We start from the raw sequence: 17,358 nt of genomic DNA, 5'->3' as shown, positions 1-17,358 counted from the left end.
CACAAAGTTGTTTTAAGTGATTTGATGGACTCGACTAGAATGTTACTACTTAGCTTGTCCCCAAGTCAAAAAAAAGGCATGCAAATGTTTGTTGAATTGGGCCAATGCCCAATTCAGTCCAAATGGGCCATCTGTCAGCTCCAGGTGTGAACAAATTAGGTTTCTAGAAAGCTATGAAATGGGTGTTCTACCAGTCTCCATGAGGCTGTTTGCTTCTGGCCAGCCCCTGTTCAGCTTCCCCTAGGTGAGCTGACTTGTATGGGTGGACTGCTAATCTGTGGGACAGGGGGTACCTGAGGGCTTGGACCTCATCCCAGCACTATTCCCAGCTCATCTCAGCTTGAGGAAGCCAATCAGGGGTGTACCCCCTTGTCTCAAGTCAATCAGGGGTGAAGTTAACCCCGGTCAGACCCTGAGAGAAGGCCCTTTTTAGGTAGGTCCCCACAGGAAAGGGAAACACTAATATCTCCAAAGAGTTTTTTTCACTCGAGCAGGACAACAGTAACATCCACCAACCCTGCTGAGCTGAGGAAGGTGGGGTCTCATCTTAGCTCCACATGAAAGGTGCCACAACGCTCTTCTTCCCACCTTGGTTCTTAGGACGTCCTGGCAGAGCATTGATTGAAGTGATTCTCAGATAAAGAAAAATTTGTGCTGCCAGAATGTTTGAGGTTCGAGGGTTTGGGTCACTGGGGTATCAAGTATGACTCAAACAGCTAATTTATTTTCTCCTCAACACATGTTTGGCAACTTGTAGTGGACACCCGATGTTGCTGCTGGCCCAGCATCCATTCCCACCTCTTCTCAGAAGAGCATCCTGAGTTTGTCTTCAGGAGCCACCCCTTCCTCACTCCCTGTCTTCCGTTTTGAATTAGTCTGACTCCATTCACCATCTCTGGGCATGGGTGTGTGACATCCATCCTCTGAAACCATCGCTCCTCCCGTGTGTAAAGCTCAGGGAAGACCCATACGTGGGCTTCATACCTTGGAAAAGTGACTGTTTCAGTGGTTGGTGTGTATCTTCAGCCAGATCCAAAGAAAATCAATCCTGAGGTTTTACTAGAACTGAGGGACAATGTACTTTCTGTGGAGGCAGCGAAACTGTTTGCCCCTCAGCCTGGAACTGCTGGTGGCCAGGTTGCCCCCTTATGGGAAGAGCCACCTGAGACTGAAGCCAGCCCAGAGGAAAGCAGGGAGAAGAGAAGGTGAGACAGAGATTCCTAGTGACATCTTCTAAGTCCAACCATGGACTTTCCCAATTATGTGAGTAAATATATTTCTTTTGGTGTGTATCCAAGTTTGAGTTCAGTTTCCATCTCAGACCTGAAAGCATCCTGCATAATGTTGAAGCATTACCAAAATAGATCAGTAAATTGGGTGCTTAGATTACAATGAAATTTTTATTTGAAACTTATTTGATGCTTAATATCAATCAAGATTGTTATACGCTGTAGATGTAAGAGAAATCGTGCTATGAGAAATTAAAGATGTACAAGAAACCATACTTGCTATGACTAAGCTATACCACGGAAAAATAAACAAAGCTAAACACACTCCACCACATTTTTCAATAAATCCCAGAGATCTGCTTCCCTGGAGTCAGAAAAACGTGAATCTGAATCCTTGTTCTGTTAATTAACTTGCACAACTCCCTTGTAGCTGTGATGGGCCTCAGCTTCTTCATCGGCGATTTGGTGATAGCAAGAGTCACTACATCATTGGGTCATTACAGAGGATTATCTAAAATAATAATAGCCAGCCTGGTAACACAGCTGTGAAACAAGAACTGAGGATTAGAAAGATTAAGTAACTTGTTCAAGATCCTCCAACTAGTAAGTGGCAGAGCTGGGATTTGAACCTGGACAGTGTGGCTCAGATCTTCCACTCCTGACTGCCATGTTTACCACCTCTTGAAGCTAAAAGAGGTTAAGGATCTTGCCCAAGGTCACACCTCATAATAATGCATACCAAGTGTTTGTCTTACAGCCTGACACATAGTAAATTTTAATAGATATCAAGGAGAACAGAAAAAGGAGAGTGTTACTTAGTTGGTTACATTCAGGCAGGGTCGTGTCTGCAGTAGTCAGGGCATAAAGAGACCTAGCTTGAGGCTTGACTCTGTCACTCACCTGACATGCGAACTTCTGAAAGTTACTTGCTTCTCTTTTCTGGTCTTTGGTGCCTCGTATGTATCTCAAGGGATCCGAGTGGTTGATCTCCAAGGGCCTGTCCACCATAACCATCTATTGGCCCTGGGATCAGAGCCATTTCTTGCAACTGAGGAGACTGAGGTTGCACACTGAGTTTAGGGAGGATTTTTACACAAAGGAGCTGGAGTAGAGCCTGTTCTCTCCCTGAAGGTGTGAGCCCAAGTTGCGAGGCCCTGGCACCATACTGCTTCCAGTATGTGTCTTCTCTTCTAAGTACCCCATCTTTCTCTAACCTAGTCCATTTCCAAAGTTAAGAAAGAAAAATAGGACCAAAATTCATTATCTCTGAAGGAGAGTGAGGAAGAGCAAGACCAGGCCAAGCCCTCAGCCTCCCTGTGTGCTGAACCTGCCTTGTTTCCATAACCAACTTGCAGGCTTTTTCCTGATCATCTTAAAAGCTTTTTATTTTTGAGAGAGTCTTCCTCTGTCACCAGGCACCAGGCTGGAGTTCAGTGGCACGATCTCGGCAAACTGCAATCTCCTCCTCCCAGGCTCAAGCAATTCTCTTGCCTCAGCCTCCCAAGTAGCTGGGACTACAGGTGCACACCACAACGTCCAGCTGATTTTTGTATTTTTAGTAGAGACGGGGTTTCACCATGTTGGCCAGGATGGTCTCGATTTCTTGACCTCGTGATCTGCCGCCTCAGCCTCCCAAAGTGCTGGGATTACAGCTTAAAAGTTTTTTTTTTTTTTTTTTTTTTTTTTTTTTTTTTATCCCATCTGAAAATGCTTCCTAAACAGCAACAAAATTTCCCAGAAAAAAAACCTAAGTATTTTGATGAGTTAAGTGTTAATGAATCAAGGCCATATGGATTATCCCCTGAGACACACTCAGCATTTCCCATTAAGGACAAATGCTTAGGGACAGTCGGGGACAGGGGTATACAGGCTGAATAATCTGGGGACTCATTTGGACCTTCCTCTGTGCCCCTTAGAAACAGGGCCATTTGTTCCACTGTGTGCACAGCCCGAGTCCCAGACCCCCTAACTCACACTAAGTTTCTAATGGATGAATAGGTAATCTTAGGCTGGAGCTTAATGAGACCTTGGAGGAACAATTCAAGCAACCAGAGGCACTTGTTTTTGGCTGTTCTTGCTGTGAGAATCTCTCTTTGGAAAGTGGCAAACTTGTTTAAGGTAGTAAACAACTTTCAGCAAACAACATGGTCTGTTCATTCATTCAAAGGATGCTTATTGAGCACCTAATTTGTGATAGAAACTGCAAAGTCATGGGGGAAATAAGAATTTAAAAAGAAGGGACAAAGTGATGACGGCAGAGTCCCCACCCTAGCTTCTCTGTCTCCTCTACCTCTGTCATGATGTCATGGCCTCCTGCTGCTTCTCTGTGGGTCACCCTTGCATTCAGTGACACCAGGCTCCCTGCACAGAGGCTTTCAGATCAGGTTAGGCTATTTTCTCAAGGCTTTGATTGAATCTGGGAAGATACTGGATGGCAGCTTATCCATTCTTGTGCTGTACAAATGCACTGCCTGCTCATCAGAGTCCATCTTCTACCCAAACACCAAGGCAACCACCTAACTGGTCATCATGTATGTCCTCTTCCAACCCACTCTCCACCCAACCACCAGAACAACCTGCCCAGGCCTCATATGTGATCCCATCATTCTATGGTACTGTGCAGAGAGCGAGGACTCCAAAGGGTGGGTCTACCTGGTTAAACCTAAGCTCCATGGCATGGCAGGCATGGCAGGCATGGCAGACAGGATGCCTGCAGCTATCACCTCCATGAATCCCAAGAGGTCTTCTCTCTCTCCTTTTGTTTATGCTGAGCTCTCTTCTTTGCCTGATTAACTTAAGCTCCTGAACCCTAATCTGAGGAATGCTGGTTCTGCAAGATGCTGAAGCTTTTGTTCTATGAAATAAAGGGGTTCTGTGGTGAGAAAAAGTTTTCACAAGTGCATAGTTAGAAAAAGTTACATGGGCTTTTTACTGCAGGACTTCTTGGAGCCTTTATTATGCTAATGTGCACTGTGGCTCCCTAAGAGAAAATCTCATTTGATCACAGAATCCTATTTGCCTCAAATACTTGTAACTCTCTGTTGTATCTGGGGACATAGTCGAGGAAAGCTGTCCCAGGCAATGACTCACTTTATGACCTTGAACAAGCAGGATAATTTGTTCATTCAAAGAACATTTCTGACTGCCTAATTTGTATGAAACTGAAAAGTAACAGGGAGGTAAAGAGGAATGAAACAGAGTCCCTTCCATGAAAGAGCCTGACTTTTCCCGACTGTACTCTCTCCATTGTCATGCTGGTTTTAGTTCTCAACAACCTGAGAAGGACAAACACAGTATATCCAGAGCCTTCTTAGGAAATGCATTAGGTAAAAACATATCAGATAAAACCTGCAGTGTTTTCAAGCCTCCTGCAGGAGAGGACTTCCAGGCCGACATCATTTATAGGGGTCTAAATTACATTGCCAACGGCCTTAGTCATTTGGAGAATATAGCTGAAGCTGCCATCTCGAGGTGTAGCGTGATCTTTGAGAACCTCCATAAAGGCTTGTGGGTATTTTCCTACCTTACCCCTTGCCTAATTCTCATTTTTCCTTACAAAGTCCATCTTTGTCACGGGACAGTCCCTCTTTTATTTTTAACCTTTTCATTTTTGTGCCTCTCTTGGACTGAAGACAATTTGTTCCTTTCTTGTTCCACCCTGCCAACCCAAACTTTCAACAACTTTCCAAAAATATTCAATCACCTTTTCTGCTGACTGTTTTTTTATTCAGCTGTACATTACTAGAAGCAACTGGACTGTACTTGGGTTTCTAAAAACTGGGTTTCTAAGTGTAATGGGCTATTGTTTCATAGGAAAGAGAAAGATGGGAGGAGAGGACAGTGTCCAATCCAGTCTGGCAGCCTTCCCATAAGGGTTTTAACTTTCCATAGTTAGAACACAAGGTCCATCAATAAATGAATATTCAAGACAAAGGCTTCTTAGAGAACATTCTTGAAGTATGAATAAGTGGAAACCAGAAGAGAAAGGAAAGCAGGCTTGAGGATCACAGCTTGAGGATCAAACCAGACTGTGGCCACTGGATTATCTGTTCCATGAGTGTCGGGGTCATGCCAGCTGTGTCTGCCATTAGATTCAATCACCTACTATAGCACCTGGCACTTGGGATACAGTTCATGAATACATGTGCATGGAGGAGTGCTAAACATGTAAGGATTCTTTGGGGGCTGGCATAATTACATAGTAGTTTCTTTGAGAGGGGCTCATTTCCAGCAGTCAAGATAATGAGGCCTTGTACTTTCTAATGTTACCCTTAAAAGTAATCATGACCATGTTTGTATCCTGGGATGGTGATAGCTGGGAGAGCTGGAATATATGGACTTTCTTGGACATGGCAAGAATTTATCTAGCCTGTTTAAATGGGCAGAGAATGAATTGAATTGCATATCAGTGTGTTTTGGGAAGGAAAATAAAACTCATTTTCAAAGACTCTATTAAACAGCTACTGCTGCTGTTGCAGCTTAAGAAAAACGAGGCACATTGCCTGCTTGTTCAACTCAGCCTCCATTTACAGGCCAACTTTTTGTGTGGATAGGTGATGGTCTTTCTCCAACCCAAAATTATCTTCCCCAAAATGCTTATGCCTGGAAAATTTATGGTTGAGGAATTTAAGATCTTAAAAAAACAGTTTGTAACAGAGGTACAAGCAAACCTATGAAAGCTCTAAAAACAAATTTAAAAGAAAATATGTCCAAAACCATATCTGACAAAGGATTGGTATCTAGAGTATATTTTTTTGAAAAGAACTCTCAAATCCCAAGGAAAAAGAAACCATACAATCTAAGTAGAAAACAAACAAAATAAATAAACAGATATTTCAACAGAGGATATACAGATGGCAAACACACACATGAAAAAATGTTCAACATCTTTAACCACTAGAAAAATTCAAATTAAATCACAATGAGAAACCACTAACACCTACCAGAATGGCTATAATTAAAAATGGGGACAATACTAAATGCTGGAGAGCATGTGGGGAAACTGGATCATTCATTCATTGCTGGTGGGAACGTCTACTCTGGAAAACTGTTTGGCAGTTTCTTGTAAAACCAACCATGTGGTCAGGTGTGGTGGCTCACACCTTTAATCTCAGCACTTTGGGAGGCCAAGGCAGGCAGATCACTTGAGGACAGTAGTTCAAGACCAGCCTGGCCAACATTGTGAAACTCTGTCTCTACTAAAAATACAAAATAATTAGCTGGGTGTGGTGGTGTGTGCCTGTAATCCCAGCTACTTGGGAGGCTGAGGCACAAGAATCACTTGAACCCAGGAGGCAGAGGTTGAGATCACACCACCTCAGTCCAGCCTGGGTGACACAGTGAGACTCTGTTTCAAAAGCGAACAAACAAAACTAACCATGCAAGTACTATATGACCCAGCTCTTAGATTCTTGGACATTTACTCCACAGAAACAAGAACTTGTGTTCACACAGAAAACTGTGCATGAATGATCATAGTAGCTTTATTCAGAACAACCCAAACCTGGAAGCAAGCCAGATACCCTTCAGTGGGTGAATGATTAAACTGTGGTCCATCCATACCCTGGCACACTACTCAGCAATAAAAAGAAACTGCCACTACACAAAACAACCTGGATGAATCTCTAGAGGAAAAAAAGCCAATCCCAAAGATTACATATCATGTGAATTCACTTGCATAGCATTCTTGAAATGACAAATTCATAGACATGGAGAACAGATTAGAGGTTGCCAAGGTCTGGGATAGGAGGCTAAGTGGGGGTGAGAGAGGGAGGTGGGAGTGGCTACAAAGGGGCAAGAGGAGGAATCTTTGCCTTTGCAGGAGGGAACTGTTTTGGATCTGTTTGCTGTTACTGTTTTGCTTGTTTGTTTTGTGTCTTGAGTGTCGTGGTAGATATAGGAGCTACACATGTGATAACATTATGTAGAACTAAACACACACGTGTTATCACAGGGTGGGAATACCAGCATCTAACATCAGGGCCAAGGCCACAGAAGTACAGCACACAGCCAAAAGCAACATGACTGCCCTGGACTTGACTGGGATCTTGCTTGGTTGTGCAGGAAGCTAAGGAGAAGGAGGGTAGATGTGAGATGCCCAGATATCTCTTGCCTTAGATGGCTAATGAAGCCAGTTTCAGAGGAACTTTCTGTTTGGGAACACTCAAGTGAAATCCTCAAGAAGTGGGTTGTGGTTATGAAAAAGGCACCTCAGAGTGAATCTACATACACACTGATTGTTATTTGTCCCAAGGAGAAGAACAGTGGGGAGAGAATCATTGACCCAACCTGGAGACAACCAGAGGACTAAGAGACTGAATATACAAAGAGAACATGATCAGACCGTGTATAAAAATAGAACTTTGACCACAACCTGCAGAACCTCTTATCTACAACAAACAACCCAGGAAGCCAGTCTGCTGTCAGTCGGATTTATGGGAAGCCAGCTTGCTCTCTCCAGGGACAATCCAGGAAGCTATGCAGTAACCCCTGTAACAATCTGCCCCAAATATATGGGACTTAATTAATAACTGACAGTTTCCCTAATTTTTGTCTCCACTACCAACTTCAGGACCAGCCAGAGAAAGCCAAATATGCACCCCAACCAACCAGACAGGATGCCCCCTTTTTAGTTATCCCACACACAGCCCCCCGAAACCAACAGCCTCAAATCAGTGCAGACCTGAGGCTTCCTTTTTCTCTCCATAAAACTTTCCCATTCCTCTGGCCCGCCTTTGAGTCTCTGCAAAGGGTGATGGCTGACTCCCTTGCTATAGGAAGCTCTGAATAAATAGGATTTGCTTTCCTCACCTGGTTGGTTTTTGTTTATTTCATGTACCTTTCTAGATATTTGCAGAATAAACAATTTCAATCAACTAATGGAATCACCTACTTTCCCGACACACCAGTCAGTGACTGGGGTGACTGTTGGCTGCTCCTTCCTTCACGTGGCTCCATCCCTGGGATGTTCCATGGTGGTTTCACTGAGGTCTAGAGAGGCCTGAGGGTCAGCATCAGGACCCACTTGGGGGCATGAAGGCCATTTGTGGTTGATGTCCATTATGCTTGCTTGATGCCCTTGCCCGATCTAGCAGTGCCCACCCTAGACTGGTTGTGAAATGATTTGGATATGTTCTCCCTCCCACCAGCCCCCAAGCTAAATTGTTGCCATCCTCCTGGCCCAATTCAACACCATGCTTCTTACTGAAAATTACCATGAAGGATGAACAGTTGTGGGTTGGCTTCTAATCTCAGCACTCACTGGCAGGCAGGGCAAGCCACACCCTCTCCCTGGCCCTGTCTCTGCTGCTGTAATATAAGGATTGGGCTAAATAATTTCCCTCCCATCCATATCTCTTCTCAGCTCTCATGCATGTTGGGCCTTATAGAAGTCTCGGAAGGACCACCCGCAATAGGCTCAACCTTTGGAGAAGGAGAGTGAATTGAGCAAGCGGCATTTCCTCTGCCTGGCTGAGCAGAGGCAAATTCAAGGCAGAATCAAGTTTCTGTTTTTCTGTACTAGATCTGCTGTTCCAAATGGTACCATTTAGGCACCACCAACCCTGAAGCAGCCACGCCCTTCGTTATAATTCACAGCTCACAGACTTGATTCCCCTGAGAACATGTTTTTAATATTGAATTAATCCAGAGTTCACATATGTTGCCTGAATGCGACATTGTGTAGTACCTTTTTTCCCTTAACTGTCCAGCCCCCAATTCCCCTAAGAAACTCATTTTCACTGAGTGGCATTAAAAAACAAAACAAAACAAAATCTTCACTTCCACTTAGAGGCCTAAGTCCTGGGGAGCCAGGGCAGCGCAGAGGTTGTCTCCTCTAAAGTTCAGAAATAAAAATGACTTTCTCCTTTCAGCTGCTGTTCCCTGATGTGACTCTGTGATCAGTATCAAATGCTCAGTAGCAAGGATTTCTGTAGAGCCTTCTCAGCTAAAATAGATTTAACCTGCCCGTTGCTCTTTGTTAGAGAACAATACGTGTAACAATAAGGAGCTGCTATATTGTTCATGCATGAATAGTCTCGATTCTAGATATTTGCTGTTGGGCCCTGTAGATTACCTGCAAAGAATGTCCCGCTCCCTCTGTCGAGAAAGGTTATGCTACAGGCAAGCACTCCAGGCTGTTTCATGGTAATGAATCAATAGGGGAATGCAATTAATGAAGTCCTATTTCAAAATGGTAGGGAGTCACCTTTTGAAATGGGGTATATTTTCTCCTCCAGTCTAATTGCACAGCCCAGGGTATCTCCAGTTTGAAGGGGTCAACTCCATGTGTCAGCAGGGGATAGGGGCTGGCAGGAGGAGGCAGAGGGTGACAAGCAAGGTTTCCTTGGAGGCTTACTTGGGCAAGGTCTAGAGGAAATGAAACCCATATGGGTGTTATTAACATGTGGCTTGGAACCAGGCAAGCAACAGAGGCACACTAGTAGGGCAAGAGTGTCTTCTGAGGCTAGGCGGGGTGGCTCACACCTGTAATCCCAACACTTTGGGAGGCCAAAGCAGGTAGATCACAAGGTCAGGAGTTCAAGACCAGCCTAACTAACATAGTAAAACCCATCTCTACTAAAAATACAAAAAATTAGGCGGGCAAGGTGGCAGGCAAGCCACTCAGGAGGCTGAGGCAGGAGAATCACTTGAACCTGGGAGAAAGAGGTCGCAGTGAGTTGAGATCATGCCATTGCACTCCAGTTTGTATGACGGAGTGAGACTCTGTCTCAAAAAAAGAAAAAGAGTGTCTTCTGAGTTTTCCATCCTGTTTTTCAGCTGGACAAAATCTTGGTCGTCAGGACACCCACTATTTGGCTACAGATTGAGTGCTTGAGAACCCATGGCTAGTGCACCATGGTGTAGGCAGAGCTTCAGGTCTGGTATGTCTGAACTCCAATCGTTAACCAGCAGCGTGACCTTAGGCAAATGATTTAACCTCACTAAGCACCCCTTGTCTCATCTGTCAGACAGGAATATCATCAACCCTTCCCTTTTTCCTTTCTTACAAGGAAAATATGTTTTCCTAGAGGGACTCAATCAGTGGGCGTGGTACACATTGCTAGTTAGCCAATAGCTGTCCTTCCCTTTCTTCCTTACCAAGAGAATCCCAGTTTTGCTCACGGCCACAGGGTATTCATCCAAGAATAACCCAATTTCCAGTGTCCTTTGTAGTTGAGATAGCCACATGACACAGTTCTGGTCAATGAAAATGGGTATTTGCTGGGTAGGGCTTCCTGGAAAGCTATCATTTCCTCAATTTTTTTTTTTTTTTAATAGCAGACTTCACAAAGGTCTTTTCTTTTTCTGAGCCCTCTTCTTCCTTCCTGGAATACAATCATGATGCCTGGAAGCATAAAAGCCGCCATCTTGCAACTACAAAGACAAATTCCATACATGCTAAGGCCAGTGGGACAGAAGGACAGAGGGAGCTGGAGGTATTATGAAGTCATGGAGCAGCCGTACCAGTCCCAGCCCCGACTGCCTCCCTTGAGACCTCTTGTCTCTTGTCGGGTGAGAACAGTATATTCCCATGGGTTTAAGTCACTGGTACTTGAGCTTTCTGTTACACGCAGCCAAGCACAATCGCTAAATGATGCGTGGTGCTTGTATTTCTTCAGGCCAGCAAAACAAGCCCTTGGAAACTTCATTGCGGACTGACTAAGGTAAAGGGGAAGAATACACCAGGAGACCTGTCACCGGGGCTCAGATATTTTAGGACCTCACCACATTTCCCTTTATCTTTCAACCCGTGCACCTGAGCTTTTTTAATTTACATAGGATTCCTGGCTTATTAGTAAATCAGAGCTTCTGGGAAAGTAGAGTTAAATTAAGAGAGATCAGAGGCAAAGATAGTCAAGACGCTATATAAATACCTGTCTGCATCATATAAGATACTGGAGTTAAGCAACTCCAAGAACAAAGGCAGTGCCCGAATGAAGAAATCGTCTGGCAGAGCTGACTACAGCAACCCTGCTGAGTGCAGGAAGTGAATATGGGAACCAATAAGGCCAAATATAATGATGAGAATAAAATTTAAAAACCTTCTTCCCTAATAAAGAAGGCTTTGCTGAATTCTCATTCCCTGGAGAAATAGCCAAGAGTATTGAGCTTTTCCAAAGGGACTTCAGCAGAAACTTGGGAGCAGTATAGATACATCTTCACAGAGGTTTAGATGGGACCCCTTGACCCAGTCGGAGAGCCAGGAGAGGGCTTCCTATTGACCTTTGAAGGTCAGGCTCCTGACCCCACAGCTCTGGGCAGTGTGGCTCAGAGGCTGCTTCTCCAGAAGGATCCTGGAGTAAAAGTGAGTCACAAATGAGCTAATCACCATTAATGTGTCGGCTGAAACTGCCAGTCTGACATCCCTCTTAATGGCTGACAAATGTCAGGGTGACTTGTGTGCTTTTTTTGTTAATTAAATTGGTTAATTAGGTCCCAGAGGCCTAGCTGCTAATTATGAGCTGCAGCCGAATATGAGCTTAAAAAAAAACATGCGAGGAAGTTAAAACAAAAGAGAAAACACACACACACACTCACACACACACATCCCCAACTCCTTTGCGTTCTTTACAATCTGTACTGTTACCTTCTCTTCATTTCTGACCTGCCACATGTTACTACCTTCTTGATGTGCTCTAGAAAAAAAAAAAAATAGAAGGCAAGAAAAACTCCAATTCTGCCTTTTTCCACAAGAAGCATCTGCTCCATCAGTACCTCGTTCATTAATTTTCTGCCAATTAGCCAGGACAAAAAGGTAGAGGGGGAGGGGGAGAAAAAAGTCCATATTTGCAGCCTAATGTGTTACCTTGTGAAGATCATGTTTTCAAAAGTGACACGTTCCCTCCGGTTTGGAGAAAGAGGCAGTAGCAGTCAACCAGACCCAGCTCTGACTTGCTGGTGGAAAAGTTGAAAACTTTTCCAGAATTTCACAGAACAGGCCCCAGTCACAGGCATGACATTACAGCGCAGTCTACCCTGTCCCGCTGAGGAAGAATTTGCCTTAAGGGTAAGTAAAGGCACTTCCAGCTCATGGAGGTCTCTAAAAAGTTAGAGCTGCGAGTGAGTGTCCCCAAGAAGTACCTTCCAGCACTCAATCACACAGTGCTGACAGAGTCTTCCTCCAGTTCTCCCTTCCACTCGGAAAAGAACACTGAAGGAGGTTGAATCTTCCAGCTTCATACCTCTAGTTCACACCCCTTCTGAGAGCTGGCAAGCCCCGAATAAACTGGTTGACGTTCTTTGACTGGGGGAGGGGGAGGGGGAGGTAAGGCGGGAAACTGAGGTAGTGGAGAGGGAAAGGGGAGGAACTCAAAGGGCCTTTGGGGCAGAATCATATTCTTTCCAGCCCCTGAGTTTCCAACAGTGACATTTAGACTCTTTAGGGTTTAGCTGCCCCATCTTCAGCGCTCCTCCCACTCAGAGCCCTAGGCTAGAAGAGTCTGGGACTTTGAAAACATGTGGCTAGAAGCTCAGGGACTTCAAGAATATGCGTGACTCAGACACTACTTGGAACAGTCTTCCCCGGATGCATTTTGGTGAACTTGACTCCTGCTCCCCGTTCCACCGTCCGCCCTCCAGAATCCAGAGCCCACCTCTGCCTCCTTCTAGCTCCCAGCTTCAACCTCACACAGTCCTGCACATCTGTTCCTGGGGGTGCGAGCTGGCTTTGGCCCCTTCGCTGTTCCCCAGGCCTGCACTCCATGGTTCTAACTTTCCCGAAGCCTTGAGGAGTAACGGGTAGGAGCCACAACTCACACAGAACCTTCTGCCTCCTGCATAGCCCTGCCTTCCAGGCTTCAGCACCTTCACCACTGCCTTCTGCGATCACTCCAAATTTAGACTGCCTCACCCAACTTCTAGCCAGAAGTCACTGAGACACGTGCCTGGCAAGCTCAAGGTTAAAAGCAAAGCTGCAAGTTTTACAGCAATTCCACCTGATTCTCTATGTGTTCATTAGCAGCAAAGTGTGTGTGTGTGTGTGTGCACACGCGCGTGTGGGCGCGACCCAGCCAGCATTAATAGCAGTGGATGCTTGGGATCATTCTGAGCACCTCTGAAGTAATTTTCAGGAGAACATGGTAAAAAAAAATAATCTATGGGACAGTGGTGAGGTCCATTATGCTGTGCCAGGGAAGACAAGACAGGCAGGCAGTGCCCCACAGTGGGCAAGAGCGTGGCTCTGTCTTCCAGTGACCAGGGTCCAGTCCTGGCTGGCCACTCGCTTGCTGTGCAACCTGAGATCAGTTACTTCGGCATCTGTGAAACTCGTGTTTTCATCTGTGACGTCCCTCTAATAATAGTACCTGCCTCCTAGGTGGTTGCTGGGAGCAAAGGAGACGAGGCCTGTGAGTGGTCAGCACAGAGCCTGGTGTGCACCGAGGACTCAGGAACCATTAGCTACTCTACATGCTTTGCCCTCTTGCTCATTCCTTTAGAAGCAAAAATCCAAAGGAGCATCAGTTACACCAGGAACTTAGCATCAGTGTCTTGAGTGCCTTGCTTGCATTTAAATTATTCTCAACTTTCTTTTTCTTTCGTATTTGGTAGAATGGCATCTGCTGTTCTTTCTCTAAGAAACCATAGTTTTTATGACTTTTAAAAACCCAAAAGCAGCCAGGCTCGGTGACTCACACCTGTAATCCTAACACTTTGGGAGGTCGAGGCGGGTGGATCACCTGAGGTCAGAAGTTCGAGGACAACCTGGCCAACATGGTGAAACCCCGTGTGTACTAAAAAACACAAAAATTAGCCGGGCCTGGTGGCACGCACCTGTAATCCCAGCTACTCGGGAGGCTGAGGCAGGAGAAACACTTGAACCCAGGAGGTGGAGGTTGCAGTGAGCTGAGATCACAACATTGCATTCCAGCCTGGGCAATTTTGAGACTCCATCTAAAAAATAAATACATACATACAGACATAAATTAAATTTAATTAATTAATTTAAAAAAATTTTATAAAACACAAAGAGATACCAACATTCGCTTCGGATTTACATTGGGTACTGCTCTTCCCCGGGGGTCACATGTGAGACCCAAAGGAGAGGCGAGGGGTGGGAGAAAAGGGATTCTCAAACTCTGCCAAGAGTTGAACAGTTCACCTCATCACACCATTCATATTGTCTAGTGCTTTCTACAGAATCCCTTCTAGGAAGGAACTGCCTCCTGCACTCTCTGAGGGAAGAGTAGCTATTTAAGTCCCATTCCTCAAAATGGGGAGCCCAGGGTCTCTTTGGGTGCCCCCATTCCTCTTTGGTAGAGAAACATCACAATTAATTTCCATTTCCTTTTGTTGCATCGCCCACTGAACAGGAAGATAATTTGACTGCCCCAAAAGGTAGGGTGACCAACTGTCCTAGGACTTGCCCAGGACTGAGGGGACTCCCAGGACATGGACTTTCAGTACCCAAGGGTGGAAACGCCCAGAGAAGTCCGGATGAGTTGGTCGCCCTCCTGGAAGGCAGATTGTTAGATGTTGGTTTAGGAGAGTCAGCGCAGTTGGGGGAAGTGCTAATTCTAAGCCACCCAGCAATTTAACAAACTCAGTGAAAATCTGAGGCATCTCAGGGAATCTGCAGACACTAAATGGATGAATGTGGCTTCGGGGCTTCTGACTGTAGAAATTATAGAAACACATAATTTCCCATTTGCACGGTGCAGGGGCTGTGGTTCTCACCCCCTTGGAAGTTGGAATCCTACATGGGAACTTTTGAAAATGAAGTCCTGAATCGGCTAAGCTGCTCCCCACAAATTACCTTCTGGAATACAGAAAGGGAGAGGAAGAGATGTTTAAGAGTCAACAAGACAAAAACAAAAAAGCCAGAGGGGCCTATGGACACTGCCCAGCAGAGGCAACTCCTGAGGGAAGTCAGCCTGGTGCCTGGGCCCAGAAAGCTTGCTCTTCTCAGCTGGGGTTGATCTGTCCACCCTGACTTGAAATGAAAGGGCTAAGCATGCTTCCTTCAGATTTACAGAGAATGCTGCAAGAAGAAATGAAGTCCTCATCTCTCCACAGGAGGAAGGAAAGACAACAAAAATCACAGGACGAGAAGTAACATGCATTGAGTGCATAAAATATGCCTCCCCATCAGTTAGACAGTATTTCCATTTAATTCTACGTTTGACTGCTGCGGGGACCAGGGCTGAGGAAGGAAAGTAACCTCTCCAAGATCACTCGGCTAAGTGACCAGATCTTGGAATTGTAATCATAATGATGCTAATTTAATAAAAATAGCCATAATAGGGCCAAGCACAGTGGCTCACGCCTGCAATCCCAGCACTCTGGGAGGCCAAGGAGGATGTATCTCCAGAGGTCAGGAGTTCAAGACCAGTCTGACCAACATGGAGAAATTTCATCTCTACTAAAAATACAAAATTAGCAGGGAGTGGTGGTGCGTGCCTGTAATCCCAGCTACTAGGGAGGTTGAGGCAGGAGCATCTCTTGAACTGAGGAGGCAGAGGTTAGGGTAAGCTGAGGTCATGCCCCTGCACTTCAGCCTGGGCAACAAGAGCTAAACTCCGTCTCAAAAATAAATAAATAAATAAGAAAAGAAAAGAAAAAAATAGCTCTAATAATGGAGAAACAGTTAATATGTATTAAGTGTTTCATAGGTCCAGGCACTTAAGATGCATTGCTTGATATTTAATCCATTTAATCCTCAGGCAGCCTTCCAGGTTTGTACCATGATTAAGCCCATTTAACATGCAGGTAAATTGAGGATTGGAGAGAACATGCAAACTACTAAAGGATATCCAGCCAGTAACTACAAGAACTGGGGTTTAAACCTATGGCTGGCTTCATAGACCATGCATTTCTCATTGCACAACACACTTGATCCTTCCAAGTTTATAAAAACACTTTTGCATATGTTACCACATTTCACCATTGAGATTGATATTTTCTAGATTTAAACAGTGAAGCCAAGTGAGGGTCTGACTTGCTCCAAATCTTTTAGCTTGTAATATAGGAACCTTGCAGAAAACTGACTCCAAGTCTAGCACCTTAGGAGAACCATGGCCCTATGTGTCCACCGGAAAAAAAAAAAAAAAAAATGACATTCTCCCAAAATGGTGGCTTTGTCTTCTTGCCCAACAGGAAGCTTCTGAAACAACCAAATCAACCCATAGGGATCCCTGAGTGACTCAGAATGGGAAAAAGATGCTTCTTATACAAGGCAAAGAACAGTGAGTCAGATACTCAGCCCACAGCCGCCTCCTCTCCCAGACCATGCAGAAAGGCCTGGATCTTGCCTGTATGTGGAATATTGACCTGGTAATATTGATGCACCCCCAGCAGGGTTGCCTTTCCTTATCGATAACCAATGGCAGCACCTAAAGTTCAAACACTGCTGGGCAGCTTTCATGTTCGTAAACAGTATCGATGTGCATAAGTCAGGGTCCATCAGACTGCAGGATTAAATAAGGATGGAGGTAGAACATTTGGAAGATTCAATCCGGAAGCAGCTAATTAAAATCAGAGCTGGGAATGAAGCTATAAATAGTGGCCAATTAATGTAAATGCCTTCCAATCCTGGACACCCCATTACCCAAACTTAGGCTTTCTCATGCTTGTGGCCAGTGAGCTGCCTCCTTCCCCTTAGGATACGATTGGGTCCAATACTGTCTTTGGTTACCTCCGGCAAAGCCGCCTAGGCTACAAAAAAGACACAATGTTTGAGAAGACTGAGTGGACTGTGAGAGAATACAGGTATCTGACATCACCACTTTGACCTGAGATCGTCTGATGCAAATTAGAAAACAAATGCTCAAACTTTTAAAGAAAAAAAAATAACCCTCAGTATAACACGTATCATCAACAAGAAATGTGGGAAATAGCAACACTCCTTCTTGGACTCTAAGAGGGTTCATTTTGAAAACAAGATGGGTTCAAGGAGGAGGAAGGCATGAGGCTCTCTCTCTTCTTTGTTACTTGTTAATTTTAAAAGTGTTCTTACATTTTGATGGCTCAGCATCAAAAGGTCCACGCTGAAAATTTCCCTTGCGCAAAACAGACCTGTCCAAAGATTCCACTTAACTGGTAGGGTGACCTAGGCATGTGAGGGTTGCAGCCAGTTGTAGTTGGGCTGAAGAACCCTCTTGCCCAAGTGCCTACTCAGGAAAATATCTTAAGA

Source organism: Saimiri boliviensis, chromosome 12, assembly GCF_048565385.1.
Source record: "Saimiri boliviensis isolate mSaiBol1 chromosome 12, mSaiBol1.pri, whole genome shotgun sequence".
NCBI classification, from domain to species: Eukaryota; Metazoa; Chordata; class Mammalia; order Primates; family Cebidae; genus Saimiri; species Saimiri boliviensis.
Note: the sequence above shows the minus strand (reverse complement) of the source record.